Source organism: Ahaetulla prasina, chromosome 2 (assembly GCF_028640845.1).
Source record: "Ahaetulla prasina isolate Xishuangbanna chromosome 2, ASM2864084v1, whole genome shotgun sequence".
NCBI classification, from domain to species: domain Eukaryota; kingdom Metazoa; phylum Chordata; class Lepidosauria; order Squamata; family Colubridae; genus Ahaetulla; species Ahaetulla prasina.
In genome coordinates, this window is record NC_080540.1 from 164,450,455 (window position 1) to 164,464,138 (window position 13,684).

At 38.6% G+C, this 13,684-nt stretch overlaps 1 protein-coding gene across 1 annotated transcript in view; it reads right to left on the bottom strand.

Annotated features, from left to right (window-relative positions):
• Positions 1-10,770, bottom strand: part of LOC131190603 (integrin beta-7-like) — a 37,486-nt gene extending 26,716 nt beyond the window's left edge. The window contains exon 1 of the mRNA XM_058167943.1: positions 10,465-10,770. The gene's annotated coding sequence lies outside the window, so the exon portion shown is untranslated. The remainder of the gene's footprint in view (positions 1-10,464) is intronic.
• Between the last annotated feature and the right edge of the window lie 2,914 nt (positions 10,771-13,684).

Here is a 13,684-nt window from a genome sequence, read left to right on the forward strand (position 1 = left end):
TATTTATATAGCTGGCCATCTCACAAGAAATGATGGGCTGCGATGAAATGAAAGGGACATATCTTTTAAAAACAGCTAGCATTTCAATATAGAAGAATGACCAGTTGCCTTGTGCAGACACAAGAACCATTTCACCAACATTAATTTAAAATGCAATGCAGCCTCCTTAAGGATGAAGATTTGCAAAGCATAGCCCAATAAACCACTTCTCCTATCAGTCCCAATATTGTTGCGTTTCCAAAGGCGTGTAAGTAATTTGTCTGACTATTAATCAGAAGGAAGCACAATTCAATTGTTCTTCTCCTAGCTTGTTTGGAAACAAAACAAAAAACAAAAAAACCCAGCCCAACTCTTATGAAAGCACCCTCAGAAATTAATTCTCCCCTTATATCATGCATCTTATCCACAGGTAAATATGCGACTGTAAAAGAAGTGATTTAACAGTCACACTTGCTTTTCCTGCTCCACCCTACCCAACAGGAAACAATACAGTAGGCTGAATTTGCAAAAATGTCTTTTAAAGGTAAATGATTCTTTTAAATAAAGATGAAAGAAACAGATAACCTACAAAACCTGAAAGTGTAATAGAACTGTACAACACCAGGGACTATGTCGATTTTGTTTAAAGAGTGAGCAAATAAAGGATGCCAAGTTGCGAAGAAAAAAGAATTAAATCAAAGCTCTGGATTCTAAAATCTGGGTTTTAAAGTGAGTCAAAGAAGCACCAACTGTTTAGACATTGGTCTATACATATGGCAGCAACCATAGAGAGAGCAATTATACAGGAACCTTAACCTTTTACAGTTAGAAAAATTAATCAGTGGAATGGTTTGCCTCCAGAAGTTTATTTATTTATTTTATTTATTTTATTTGTCAATCATATATAAGATAACAGGTAAAAGTATAAACATAATTTGGATACATGAAAAGAGTAAGTAAAAAAGGAATATTAGGACAGAGATGGTAGGCACGCGGGTGCACTTATGCACGCCCCTTACAGACCTCTTAGGCATGGGGTGAGGTCAACAGTAGACAGTTTAAGGTTAAAGTTTGGGGGTTTGGGGAAGAAACTACAGAGTCAGGTAGTACATTCCAGGCACTGACCACTCTGTTACTGAAGTCGTATTTTCTGCAATTGAGTTTGGAGCGGTTTACCTTGAGTTTGTATCTATTATTTGCTCATGTATTGTTGTGGTTGAAGCTGCAGTAGTCATGGACAGTTGTGGTTGCTCCATCACTGGAAGTCTTTCAAGAAAAAAACTGGACAACCATTTGTTTGAAATGGAATCGGGTCTCCTGCTTGAGCTTTGGAGTAGAAGACCTAGAAGGGGTTTGGACTAGAAGACCTCCAAGGTCCCTTCCAACTTTGTTATTCTGTTAAGTCCTTTTTTTTTTTTACTTATGAAGGACTTTACACTATGGCATGACAGTGCTGTTGTTATTATTATAAAAAAACCCATGCATTTATCATTTAAACTGCTATCCTTCTGCCATTTAGTAGATAATAAATGAGCAATGTAGATTCAATTCATCTGAAGCAGTGCAGAAATTGTTTAGCTTGCCCAGTTTGGGAAATAATGCATGTGCGGTTCTGAAGACTCTTTAAATACATGCCTAAAAGCTCAGCTAAAACTGCTTTTGGTGTTAATTTCCGTTGCATTGGCTTTCCGATAAGTATTTTGCTTGAGGTTAGTGGATGGTAACAGATGATACCACAGCTCACACCTGTTGTGGCATCAAAAACAGAGGGGTGTGACGATATTTCCAGACCAAGAAGATTCAACATGTATCAGGGTTGGGTTTTTTTGAGGTCTGAAAATAAAACTCTAATTGTTGTTTTTGTATATATATTAATTTCAGACACAACATGTAACCACATATAGTTCTCTGTGGTTCTAGAGCCATTTTCAAATAGTCCTTTAAGAATAACATCAAATTATTTCACCTTGGGCTACCTATTGGATTAAAACACGTTCTTTTCAAATAAACATATACAAGTTTATTATTTACGAAAATACTATAGACTCCAAAGTTCAGTAATAATGCTTCGGGCAGAAAAACAGAAAAAGGAATATTTTAAATGATGATGAATTAATAGAATCTACAGTTTAAAAGAGAAGAAAAATATAGAACAAATTAGAACAAAGAGAGTTCATATGGTTATTACCCAGTGAGGTATTAATAGATGGATGATGATGCTTTTAACATTATATAGAACATTTTGTTCAAAGAAGTTTTCTTCTGCCCCTTTCCTCTTTTTTTCTCCCCCACCTGGGATTAATTTACATTTTCTGCCACTAGATATAAAGTGCAAACACACCTTGCTTGGGTTTTGATTTATGCCTTTTTGAAATGAATAGTATTTAAGCATGCTATTCATCCTTTAAAATCTCACCAGCTTTCAGAGATAGTGTGTTTTCTGAATTCTACTCATTTTTTAAAAACTAATCTAATCAGGTGCCTCAAAATATGATGGGCCAGCTCTTGATTATGCTGGCTGGGAAATTTGGAGGCTTTTTTAGGGTCAGTGTATCTGGAGATTAAAACGGTGACATAAATGGTAGATAAATCACCCAGAGTCACCTTATAGGGCAGATGGGTGGCATAAAATTTTAATAAGTAAATAAAATAAATAATGATCATACATTTTATGAATGTTAAAAGCTTGGCTTTTTTTTCTTAGTTTGGAAAACAGGGGCTTAGAACGGATGAAAAGAGGATGATTAGTAAATATTTATGCAAAGCTGCTTTAATATAAGGTTTGTTCTTTGTAAGTCCCCTTGCCCTAGATTCATAAGATCAAGCATAAATGTTGAAACTCATCTTTGCAGTTCAAGAAACTAGGAGGGTCTTCTGAGATATGTGTCACACCCCATTCAGCAGGCTCAACTACCTCTTATCCGACCATTGCCTAACCTAGGTTGTTTCACTTTTTGGTTAGTTTCCATCCATTGCTTCTTGTCCTACCTTCAAGTCCTTTGGAAAAGAAGTCAAAAGAGGGATGTGGCATTGTAATGCAAGGACAAGTACAAAAAATGGAAAGAGGGACACACAACTAAGGCAGAATATCAGCAGATAGCCAGAATTTGCAAAGACGAAGTCAGGAAAGCAAAGGCTCAGAATGAACAAAACTTGTAACAAAAGTCAAAGATAATTAAAAAAAAGTTTCTTCCAACATATAAATAACAAGAAAAAAAATCAAGGGGACAGTTGGTCCACTAAAAAGAGAAGAAGACAAGGAAGTAACAGGCAACAGAGAGAAAACAGAGTTGCTTAACTCATTTTTTGCATCAGTCTTCATGCAAAAAGAAACTATAGCTCAACCTACCAAAAACATAACTGTAAATAAAAGTTAAAATAAGCAAAAAAAATAGTAAGAGAACACCGGTCTGATTTTGATGAATACAAATCACCCATACCTGACCAATTACCTCCCAGAGTTCTAAAGGAGCTGGCAGATGTCATCTCAGAACCACTGTACCACATTTTTCAAAAATCCTGGAGCACCAGGGAACTATCAGAGGACTGGAAAAGAGCTGATGTGGTTCCCATCTTCAAAAATGGGGAAAAATCAGACCCAGGAAACTACAGACCAATCAGCCTAACTTCAATACCCAGGAAGATATTGGAAAAGATAATAAAAAAACAGATTTGCCAACATCTAGAAACGAGTAAAGTAATAACTAGCAGTCAGCACGGGTTTGTTAAAAACAGATCATGCCAAACCAATCTTATTTCATTCTCCACTAAATTAGTAGACCAGAGAAATACTGTGCACATAATATACTTAGACTTCAGCAGCAAGGCATTCAACAATGGGATAGATAGCATCACCACCAGATGGATTCGTAACTGGCTGACAAACCATACTCAACGAGTAGTCCTTAATGGATCAACGTCTACATGGAGGGAAGTAAGCAGTGGGGTACCACAAGGTCCCATCTTAAGCCCAGTACTCTTCAATATCTTAATAAATGATTTAGATGAAGGAACAGAAGGAGAACTTACCAAATTTGCAGATGATACTAAGCTGGCAGGAATGGCCAACAACCTAGAAGATAGGCTCAAGATCCAGATGGATCTTGACAGACTTGAACACTGGGCCCTATCTAACAAAATGAAAATCAATGCAGAGAAAAGTAAAGCCTAACACTTAGACAAGAAAAACCAGAAGTACACATATAGACTAGGTGAAACCAGGCTTAATAGCAGTAACTGTGAGAGGGATCTTGGAGTCTTAGTGGATAACCAATTAAATATGAGCTAGCAGTGTGCAGAGGCAGCCAAAAAAGCCAACACAATCCTGAATTGCATTAATAGAGGGATACAATCAAGATCAAGTGAGTTACTAATACCACTCTATAAAGCCTTAGTAAGACCACACCTAGAATACTGCATCCAGTTTTGGTCACCACACTATAAAAAAGATGTTGAAACTCTAGAAAAAGGGCAGAAAAGAGCAACTAGGATGATATGAAGAACGGTTACAGGAACAGGGCATGGCTAGTTAGGGAAAAGAAGGACCCGGGAGACATGATAGCAGTGTTCCAATACTTGAGGGGCTGCCAACATAGAGGAAGGGGTCAAGTTATTTTCCAAGGTACCTGAAGGCCAGACAAGGAATAATGGATTGAAACTGATCAAGAGATTCAACCTAGAAATAAGGAGACATTTTCTGACAATGAGAACGATTAACCAGCGGAACAGCTTGCCTTCGGAAGTTGTGGGAGTTTCATCACTGGAGGCTTTCAAGAAGAGATTGGACTGCCATTTGTCAGAAATGGTCGTAGGGTCTCCTGCTTGGGCAGGGGGTTGGACTAGATGGCCTACAAGGTCCCTTCCAACTCTGTTAATCTAATCAAAAAAAGAGGTGTGGCTTGCATCACAGTGCCATTTCTTGCTTTTTTTTTAAATACCCCTCACCCTTGTGCTGCTGCCCCCATGCTTGCAAGCTCAAGATAGGTTATATTCTGTATGACTCTTATATCACTGCCTTATAGTCCTTGTATTTCCTGGCAGTCCCACTCAAGACTAACCAGAATCAGCCCTGCTTGGCTTCTGAACTTCTGCAAGGTCAGTCAACCATTGTCAGCATGCAATGCCTACCTTGTTATATTTAGCAACAGGAACTTGTCCCGATCTTTTATGGGGCTCTGATCCACAACTGGGTTTGCTAGATTATTTTGTTTATTTAAACCTGGGAACACAAAAGTGAAATATTGCACTTTGAATGGTCAGATTGAACATGTCCAATCTGTCCCTGCTGTTTTCAAATTCAATGAAGACCCAGGAGATATTTAAAAAAGAAAGGCAGACAATTTGAATCTCTGGAAACAAATAAACAAAAAAAATAACTTTGCTAAATGGGTGAAAACCAGAGAAGATGTTTTGTGAATGAGAAAATAGAATAGAATAGAATGTTATTGGCCAAGTGTGATTGGGCACACAAGGAATTTGTCTTGGTGCATAAACTCTCAGTGTATGTACAGGCAGCAGAAACCACCCTACTTGCATTATGAAACATTGTTTATGAAAACTGCTGTGAGAAAAGTGAAATACCCTTTTTCAAAAATAGAGGTCTATCTGAGGCTATTATCATTATGTGTCAGTTCTGGGGAAAGGATAGAAAGAGGTGTGTCCAATTACAATGTTCCTCATTTTATCATCCTGATTTTGAAGTGACAGGATGATTAAAAGGGTGAAATGGAAGATGTGATCTTTTGATCTTGAAGCAGTACGTGGAAACGGAGAATTACTTGTTCTCTTACATGTTATCTACTGTCTGAGATCTGTGACTCCAAAATTGCCCAAAACAAAACTCTTTGGGATGATGGAAGCATAAGTCCTACCACATCATTACTCGTCTCCCTTATCTCTAAAATCACTTCAAACACAACAAATAAAATGAATAATTAATGATTGAGTAAAAACAAGATGCTCTCTGAAGACAGATGAATATTTCACAAGAGAAAAATGTCATGATTTTTCACTTTACGTCTCCACATGCAACTAAGCAAATCTGCCTCTTTCTGTGAAAGCAAGTTCATCCTTAAAAACCGTAATTCTGATTATTTAGTCAATGTAAGCCAAAATGAGTCAAACTCAACAGGCCCCAAAAATTATTCCAAAGAAATGCTTGACTTGTAAGGAAAGAGGGTTCTTTCCACACCCCAGACACACTTTGTCAAATACATCCAGTTCAGTGGTGAAATCCAATTTTTTTTACTACCGGTTCTGTGGGCTTGGTGGGCATGGCAAGGGAAGGATACTGCAAAATCTCCATTCCCACTCCACTCTGGGGCCAGCCAGAGGTGGTATTTGTGGTTCTCCGAACTACTCGAAATTTCCACTACCGGTTCTCCAGAACCTGTCAGAACCTGCTGGATTTCACCCCTGATCCAGTTGGGTTTACCCTCTCTAAAAGGACTAAGTCACTCACCACATCTCCTTGTTGCTTTGGTTATAGCAGAAATAAATCCAGTTGTGTTCTTATTATTAGTCAAACAAACGACACTTGAATTAGGTTTCTTTTCTCGTGCTTCCTCTACTGAAATTTCTAGAAGACCTCACTCAGGAGGTCACTCCAGAGCATGAAAGGGTGTGTGTGCATTACAGGAGGCTCAGCCAATCTCATTGTACACATGTTGTCCTCTGACAATAAAGGTTTGAATTGAATTGAATTGAATTAGAATAAATTGTAGCTAATTGCCCTGTTTGATTCAATATGCTTTATTTTCTTCCTTTAATCAACTAGCTCTTTGACCCAATACAACAGGGTTTCCCAACCATGGCAACTTTAAGATGTGTGGATTTCAACTCCCAGGATTCTCTAGCTAGTTCACACATCTTAAAATTGCCAAGGTTGGGAAACCCTGTAGACATGTTGTACTCTGACAATAAAGGTTTGAATCAGGGGTGAAATCCAGCAGGTTCTGACAGGTTCTGGAGAACCTGGAGTGGAAATTTTGAGTAGTTTGGAGAATCCGCAAATACCACCTCTGGCTGGCCCCAGAGTGGGGAGGGAATGGAGATTTTGCAATATCCTTCCCCCAGAAATGGGGTGGGAATGGTGATTTTGCAATATCCTTCCCCCAGGAGTAGGGAGGGAATGGAGATTTTGCAGTATCCTTCCCCTGCCATGCCCACCAAGCCACGCCCACCAAGCCACGCCCACAGAACCGGTAGAAAAAAATTTGGATTTCACCACTGGTTTGAATTGAATTGAATTAGGATAAATTGTGGCTAACTGCCCTGTTTGACTCAATATGATTTATTTTCTTCCTTTAATCAACTAGCTCTTTGACCTAATACAACAGGGTTTCCCAGCCATGGCAACTTTAAGATGTGCGGGATTTTCAACTCCCTGGATTCTCTAGCTTGTTCACACATCTTAAAATTGCCAAGGTTGGGAAACCCTGCAGTAGAAGGCACAGAGGAAAAAGAGCAAGTAGAGAAGCCTCCCAAAAAATCTGAGCTAAGAAGTTATCTTCAATTGTGTGCATGTATACGTGTGTGTATTTATAACTGTCTGGTTTACTTCTGCAACCCAACAAGACAGACACAGACTTCAGAGGATAATTAGAACTGCAGAAAAAACAATTGCTATCAACCTGCGTTCTATTGAGGACCTGTATACTGCACGAGTCAAAAAGAGGGCTGTGAAAATATTTATAGACCCCTCGCATCCTGGACATAAACTGTTTCAACTCCTACCCTCAAAACGACGCTACAGAGCACTGCACACCACAACAACTAGACACAAGAACAATTTTTTCGTGAATGCCAACACTCTGCTAAACAAATAATTCCCTCAACACTGTCAAACTATTTACTAAATCTGCATTACTATTAATCTTCTCATAGTTCCCATCACCCATCTCCTTCCACTTATGACTGTATGACTGTAACTTTGTTGCTTGCATCCTTACGATTGATATTGATATTGTTTCCTGATTGCTTATTTGTACCCTGTGACTATCATTAAGCGTTGTACCTTATGATTCTTGATGAATGTATCTTTTCTTTTATGTACACTGAGAGCATATGCACCAAGACAAATTCTTTGTGTGTCCAATCACACTTGGCCAATAAATAATTCTCTTCTATTCTATTTTCCTCCTGAGGGTCAACTACCATGATCATTAAAAAAAAATCAATAAAATATTTATCTGCCACTAACAGGCTAGAAATGTGCTTTTCCTACATCTGGTCCTCTTTTTTTAAAAAAAGGGAAGACAGTGGTACTTCCTGATGGTAAAAGACATCCTAGCCTAGAACTAGAAAGGGGCCATTGCATTCTATTAAATTAAATTCTAAACAATAAATCAATAAACCCCAAAAATCAGTGAAGAATCTGGGCATTTCCAAAGAAAAGATCTGCTTCTCACTTCACATTTTAAAACTTGAAATAGAACCGCAGCTTGAAATTTCCACTGCCAGTTAGTAAAAACACACAGCCCAGCTTCCAGTTGCATGGGTTTCCTGCTGCCCTCTAAGAGTGTTGATGGATTGGGGCTCTGATGAACAAAGGTAGCCATTGAGCTCTTTGTATGTTTCACAGAACTTAGTACAACTAAGCTAAAGAACTGCAGATGCTGGCTTTGCATTGAAAGAATAGATACAGGAAATATAAACATCCAGTTTGATTATGAAAACAATCACAGCTTTCCTTCGCATTATATCTTTGAAAAAAGGACAGGAAAACAACTGCAAATTTAGAGAACAGAATTGCATTTGCACGGACACCACACACTCAAATATATACAGACATAGACACCCATACACCCCACACAACAATAGAAAATAACTTTGTAGCTGATTGGGCATTATAGCCCACCTAATGAGAAACAATCTCAAGGAAAAAGAAAAAAAAGTTGGATTTGAACCTAGATACTTTATCAACAGATTAACAGTAACAGAGTTGGAAGGGGCCTTGGAGGTCATCTAGTCCAACCCCCTGCTCACGCAGGAGACCTGGTACTAGGGATTTGAATCGCCAAACTGCCAACCTTTCTGACTGACAAGCTCAGTGTCTTAGCCACTGAGCCACCTAGTTTGATAGATTTGATATGCTATATCCCTAAGACAGTGGTGGGATTCAAATAATTTAGCAACCGGTTCTCTGCCCTAATGATTTCTTCCAACAACCAGTTTGCCAAACTACTCAGAAAATTAACAACTGGTTCTCCTGAAGTTGTGCGAACTGACTGAATCCCACCACTGCCCTAAGAGTGTTCGAAAACTGCAGGGCAGAATTCAGGTTGGGGGATATCGCTTGTGTATTTTTCAGCAAGAGCTTGGTATGAGAATTTGACACTTAGATTGTTCTGTACCATGATTTCCCTCCGCCTCCCCGCCCAGCTCAGAATCTTTCAAAATTCCTCAATCTCAGCAAAATCATTTAAAATTTGGGTAGATGCTTCCCTGCTGCTTTTGTTAAATAGTTGGAAGTGGGAAAACTGCACTGTCACAAACTATATTCAGATCAGTCTCCACCCAGTCCTATACTAACCCATTACTGCAGGTGGGCATATACAGTAACTTGTAAGCACGGAGGCTTCTTTCCAGAAACCAACCATTTAAAGAGTTGGGAAGCCAAGTCATTCTTTAAAATAGTCATATATTAATCTTCTCATCATTCCCATCAGCCATCTCCTTCCACTTATGACTGTAACTTTGTGGCTTGTATCCTTACGATTGATACTGATATTGATTGTTTCCTGATTGCTTATTTATAGCCTATGACTATCATGAAGTGTTGTATCATTAAGTGTAAAATTTGTACCCTATGACTATCATTAAGTGTTGCAAGTGTTGTACTTTAATGAAGGTATCTTTTCTTTTATGTACACTGAGAGCGTATGCACCAAGACAAATTCCTTGTGTGTCCAATCACACTTGGCCAATAAAGAATTCTATTCTATTCTATTCTATTCTATTCTATTCTATTCTATTCTATTCTATTCTATTCTATTCTATTCTATTCTATATTCTTTACATATAAGGGTGTTGAAGCTGTCCCTGACCTCATGCTTTTTCATTTTTACACCCCAGAGCTGAAAAGTATGACATGCCAAGAGGAAGAGAAAGTAGCGGGGTGGGGAGGAGAGGGGGACTGATTTACAGTAAGGTGATAATTCATCGGCATGTACTTCCCTTCCTTCTTTGGACCCCGTTCTGTGATTGCCAGCTACTGCCTAGCGTGACTGTGCCATTAACAGCAGTGAGCATATAGCAGCCCTTCATGGAGTATTATTGGTGGTAGGTATTTTTAAAGAAGAAAAACCACTGCCTCAGAAATTCATTTTTGAGATTCTCAAACAGTGATGCCCTTCAAAAGTACAAAAGCCGACCCACAGCAGATAGCAGTTGCATTGACTTCTCCCCTTCAGTTTGAGACAAAAATATTTCCACACCTTGCATATAAAAGCAAATAAACAGACCAGAATTACAAGGAGAACTTACCACATTCCACCCCTTGGTACACCTGGGTCTTAAGAGCTGCTTGGGACAGAGGGATCTGCCTGGACAGGTGGAGGAACAGCCTTAAGACTTGTTTCCTAGTTCAAAGGAGCAGTAACCAAGTTGAGCAGAGACTTCCTCCAGTTCTCAGTTCTGCTGGTGCATGCATCTTTCCTTATCTTCTATGGGCGAAGAAGAAAGCAGAGAGGTCACACAGAGGGACAGCCCTGTCCTTGAACCAGCTCCACGGAGGGAACTAAGAGCTGAACAGAGAACAAGAAAGAGTTGGTGATGGGAGGAAGTTTAACAGATGAAGCTTTTCATGGCCAAGGGAGAAGCGTGACTTAACACAGCCCCATACTATCTCTCTTCCCCAATCTGTGGTCCTGTGGTTTAGCAATGCTGGTGGGAATATGCATATCTGGAGGACATCAAGAAAGCTCTTTGCTAACTATCAGCTCATGATCACACGGGGCTACCCGGTTTGTTTTTTTAAAAGGCAGGCAACAGACTGGCAAAATTCTAGGTTGTGAAAAGCTTTGCCTGTTGAATAGCAGTCTGCCACTGGCAATTGTTGAGGATAATCCATCAAATCCACCTCTTGGTTTATAATGCAAAAGCTTCCTATTCTTCCTAGAAATGTCATCAAATCTTCCCACAGCTATACAGTTACATTTAGTATATCAACTTTCCTTCCCCCAGAAAATTCATCTGCATGGTTCAAAAGAACTAAACAATTTTAGAAAATGAGAAAGCAGTGGGTGGGTAGAGCTATATTTGTGGCAATTACCATGACAAGAAACAATACTTTTTTACCATCTGATTATGAAAAAAAAACCTCAACCCGTGTTTCCTAAAAACTGCCCAAACTTAGCCACTTTGACCATCTCAATTGTGCCCATGTACAATTTCCTCTTTTTTATTTCATCTTCATTATAGTCTTTGAGGGGGGGATTGATCTCAAGACCTAAAATGGACACCTAACATCAAAAACATCATCAAATCAGCACAACAAAGAATGTTCTTTCTGCACCAACTCAGAAAACGTAAACTGCCCAAGGAGCTGCTGATTCAGTTCTACAGAGGAATTATTGAGTCTGTCATCTGCACCTCTGTAACTGTCTGGTTTGGTTCTGCAACCCAACAAGATAGACACAGACTTCAGAGGATAATTAGAACTGCAGAAAAAAACAATGGCTACCAACCTGCCTTCCATTGAGGACCTGTCTACTGCAGGAGTCAAAAAGAGGGCTGTGAAAATATTTACAGACCCCTCGCATCCTGGACATAAACTGTTTCAACTCCTACCTCAAAATGACATTATAGAACACTGCACACCAGAACAACTAAACACAAGAACAGTTTCTTCCTGAATGCCATCACTCTGCTAAACAAATAATTCCCTCAACACTGTCAAACTATTCATATTAGGCTTCATTACTATTGCTATTGGTCTTCTCATCGTTCCTATCAACCCTCCTCCGCCTTATGACTGTATGACTGTAACTTGTTGCTGTATCTTTACGATTTATATTGACTGTATCCTAGTATGATTCAATTGCTTATTTGTACTCTATGACTATCATTAAGTGTTGTACCTTATGATTCTTGACGAATGTATCTTGTCTTTTTATGTACACTGAGAGCATATGCACCAAAGACAAATTCCTTGTGTGTCCAATCACACATGGCCAATAAAGATTTATAATCTAATATCCAAAACACCCTTAATTGTATCAATATGGAAGTTTGTTTTTTTATCAGAGCAACCTGGTCTACCCAAATATGGGTCACAAGAGATAAATAGCTTGAAATAGATCTATACTAGTCTCCCTTTATTTCTTTGTCGGTAAATAAAAATTTAACACAAAAAAATAGTTTGTCGCAAGAGCAACTGCCTGTGAAGGCTCCTGGATTGGGGCTGAAAGGCAAAAGGAGAAGCAGTATTGCTCCGTCCCATATTTGGGTAGACCAGGTTGCCCTGATTAAAAAAAAAAAGAACATTTAATCTCTCCCCTGACTATAGCTGACAAAGTGAGGAGAGCCTGTGGCTTAGAGGTTAATACATCTACCTAATATGTAAGTAGCCAGGGTTTGAACCCCATAAGGGTATGGCCAGCTGACTGGAGCTAATTAGCTTGAAATAGATCTATACTAGTCTGCCTTTGTTTCTTCATTGGTAAATATAAATTTAACACAATATGGAAGATATTGCTTAAAAAATACATAAAGGGTATCACTATTCAGGTCTGCCTTAATGCCACACAATGGGCTTATATTCAGAAGCATGCTTATTTTTATTAATTAATTTGTTAGCTTTATCTATTTATCTTTAGGAGATCAAGGTGGGTATGTAGCCAGTTTGGTCTAGTGGTTAAGGCACCAGGCTAGAAAGCAGGAGATCATGAGTTAAAGTCCTGCCTTAGCTATGCAAGCCAGTTGGGTGACCTTGGGCCAATCATTCTCTCTCAGTCCAACCCACTTCACAGGATTGTTGTTGTGGGGGAAATAGGAGACAAAGGTGTGTTTGGTATGTTCGCCACATTGAACTATTTGTAAAAATAATAACGGCAGGATATTAATAAATAAAATAAAAATTTCTTTAACAACAAAGTAGGCTGAACTGAGTGACTGGTTCAAAATTTTACAGTAAGCTGAGGTAAAGCAAACCTGTCTCTTTCCTGGTGTTGTTTTAACAGTTTTTTTTAAAAATAAATAAATCATTTTTATTAAAAGAAAATTTTGCAAAGATTTTAAAAAGTACAGAGTCATAGAAAGATGAAGAAGAAATTTTAAAAGGACAAAGATTCTAAAGGGTAAAAGAAAATGTGAAGAATAACAAAAAAAGAAAAGAAAAGAAAGAAAAAGATATCTAAAGAAGTGACTTCGGATCTTCTTTGCTGCAGTTACAAACATAGCAATGGCCATTTCCACCTACCTATATTGCATATCAGAGTTCTCTTCTTCCCATAAACAAACCTCTTAAATCAATAAATCCTGAAATCTGCAGGTCATTTTTATCCATCTCCAGCCAAAAAAAAAAAAAAAGTCTGTAGTTTTATAAAAGCAGTTCTTCCCTCCTTAATCCAACAAGACCACTGAGCCCTTTCTGCAAACTCAGCCATTTTCACAATCCATGCCTCCATTATTGGTGTTTCTGTAGTCTTCCGTCTTTGTGCATACAACAGCTTCACTGCAGTCACCACATATATAAATCAATCAC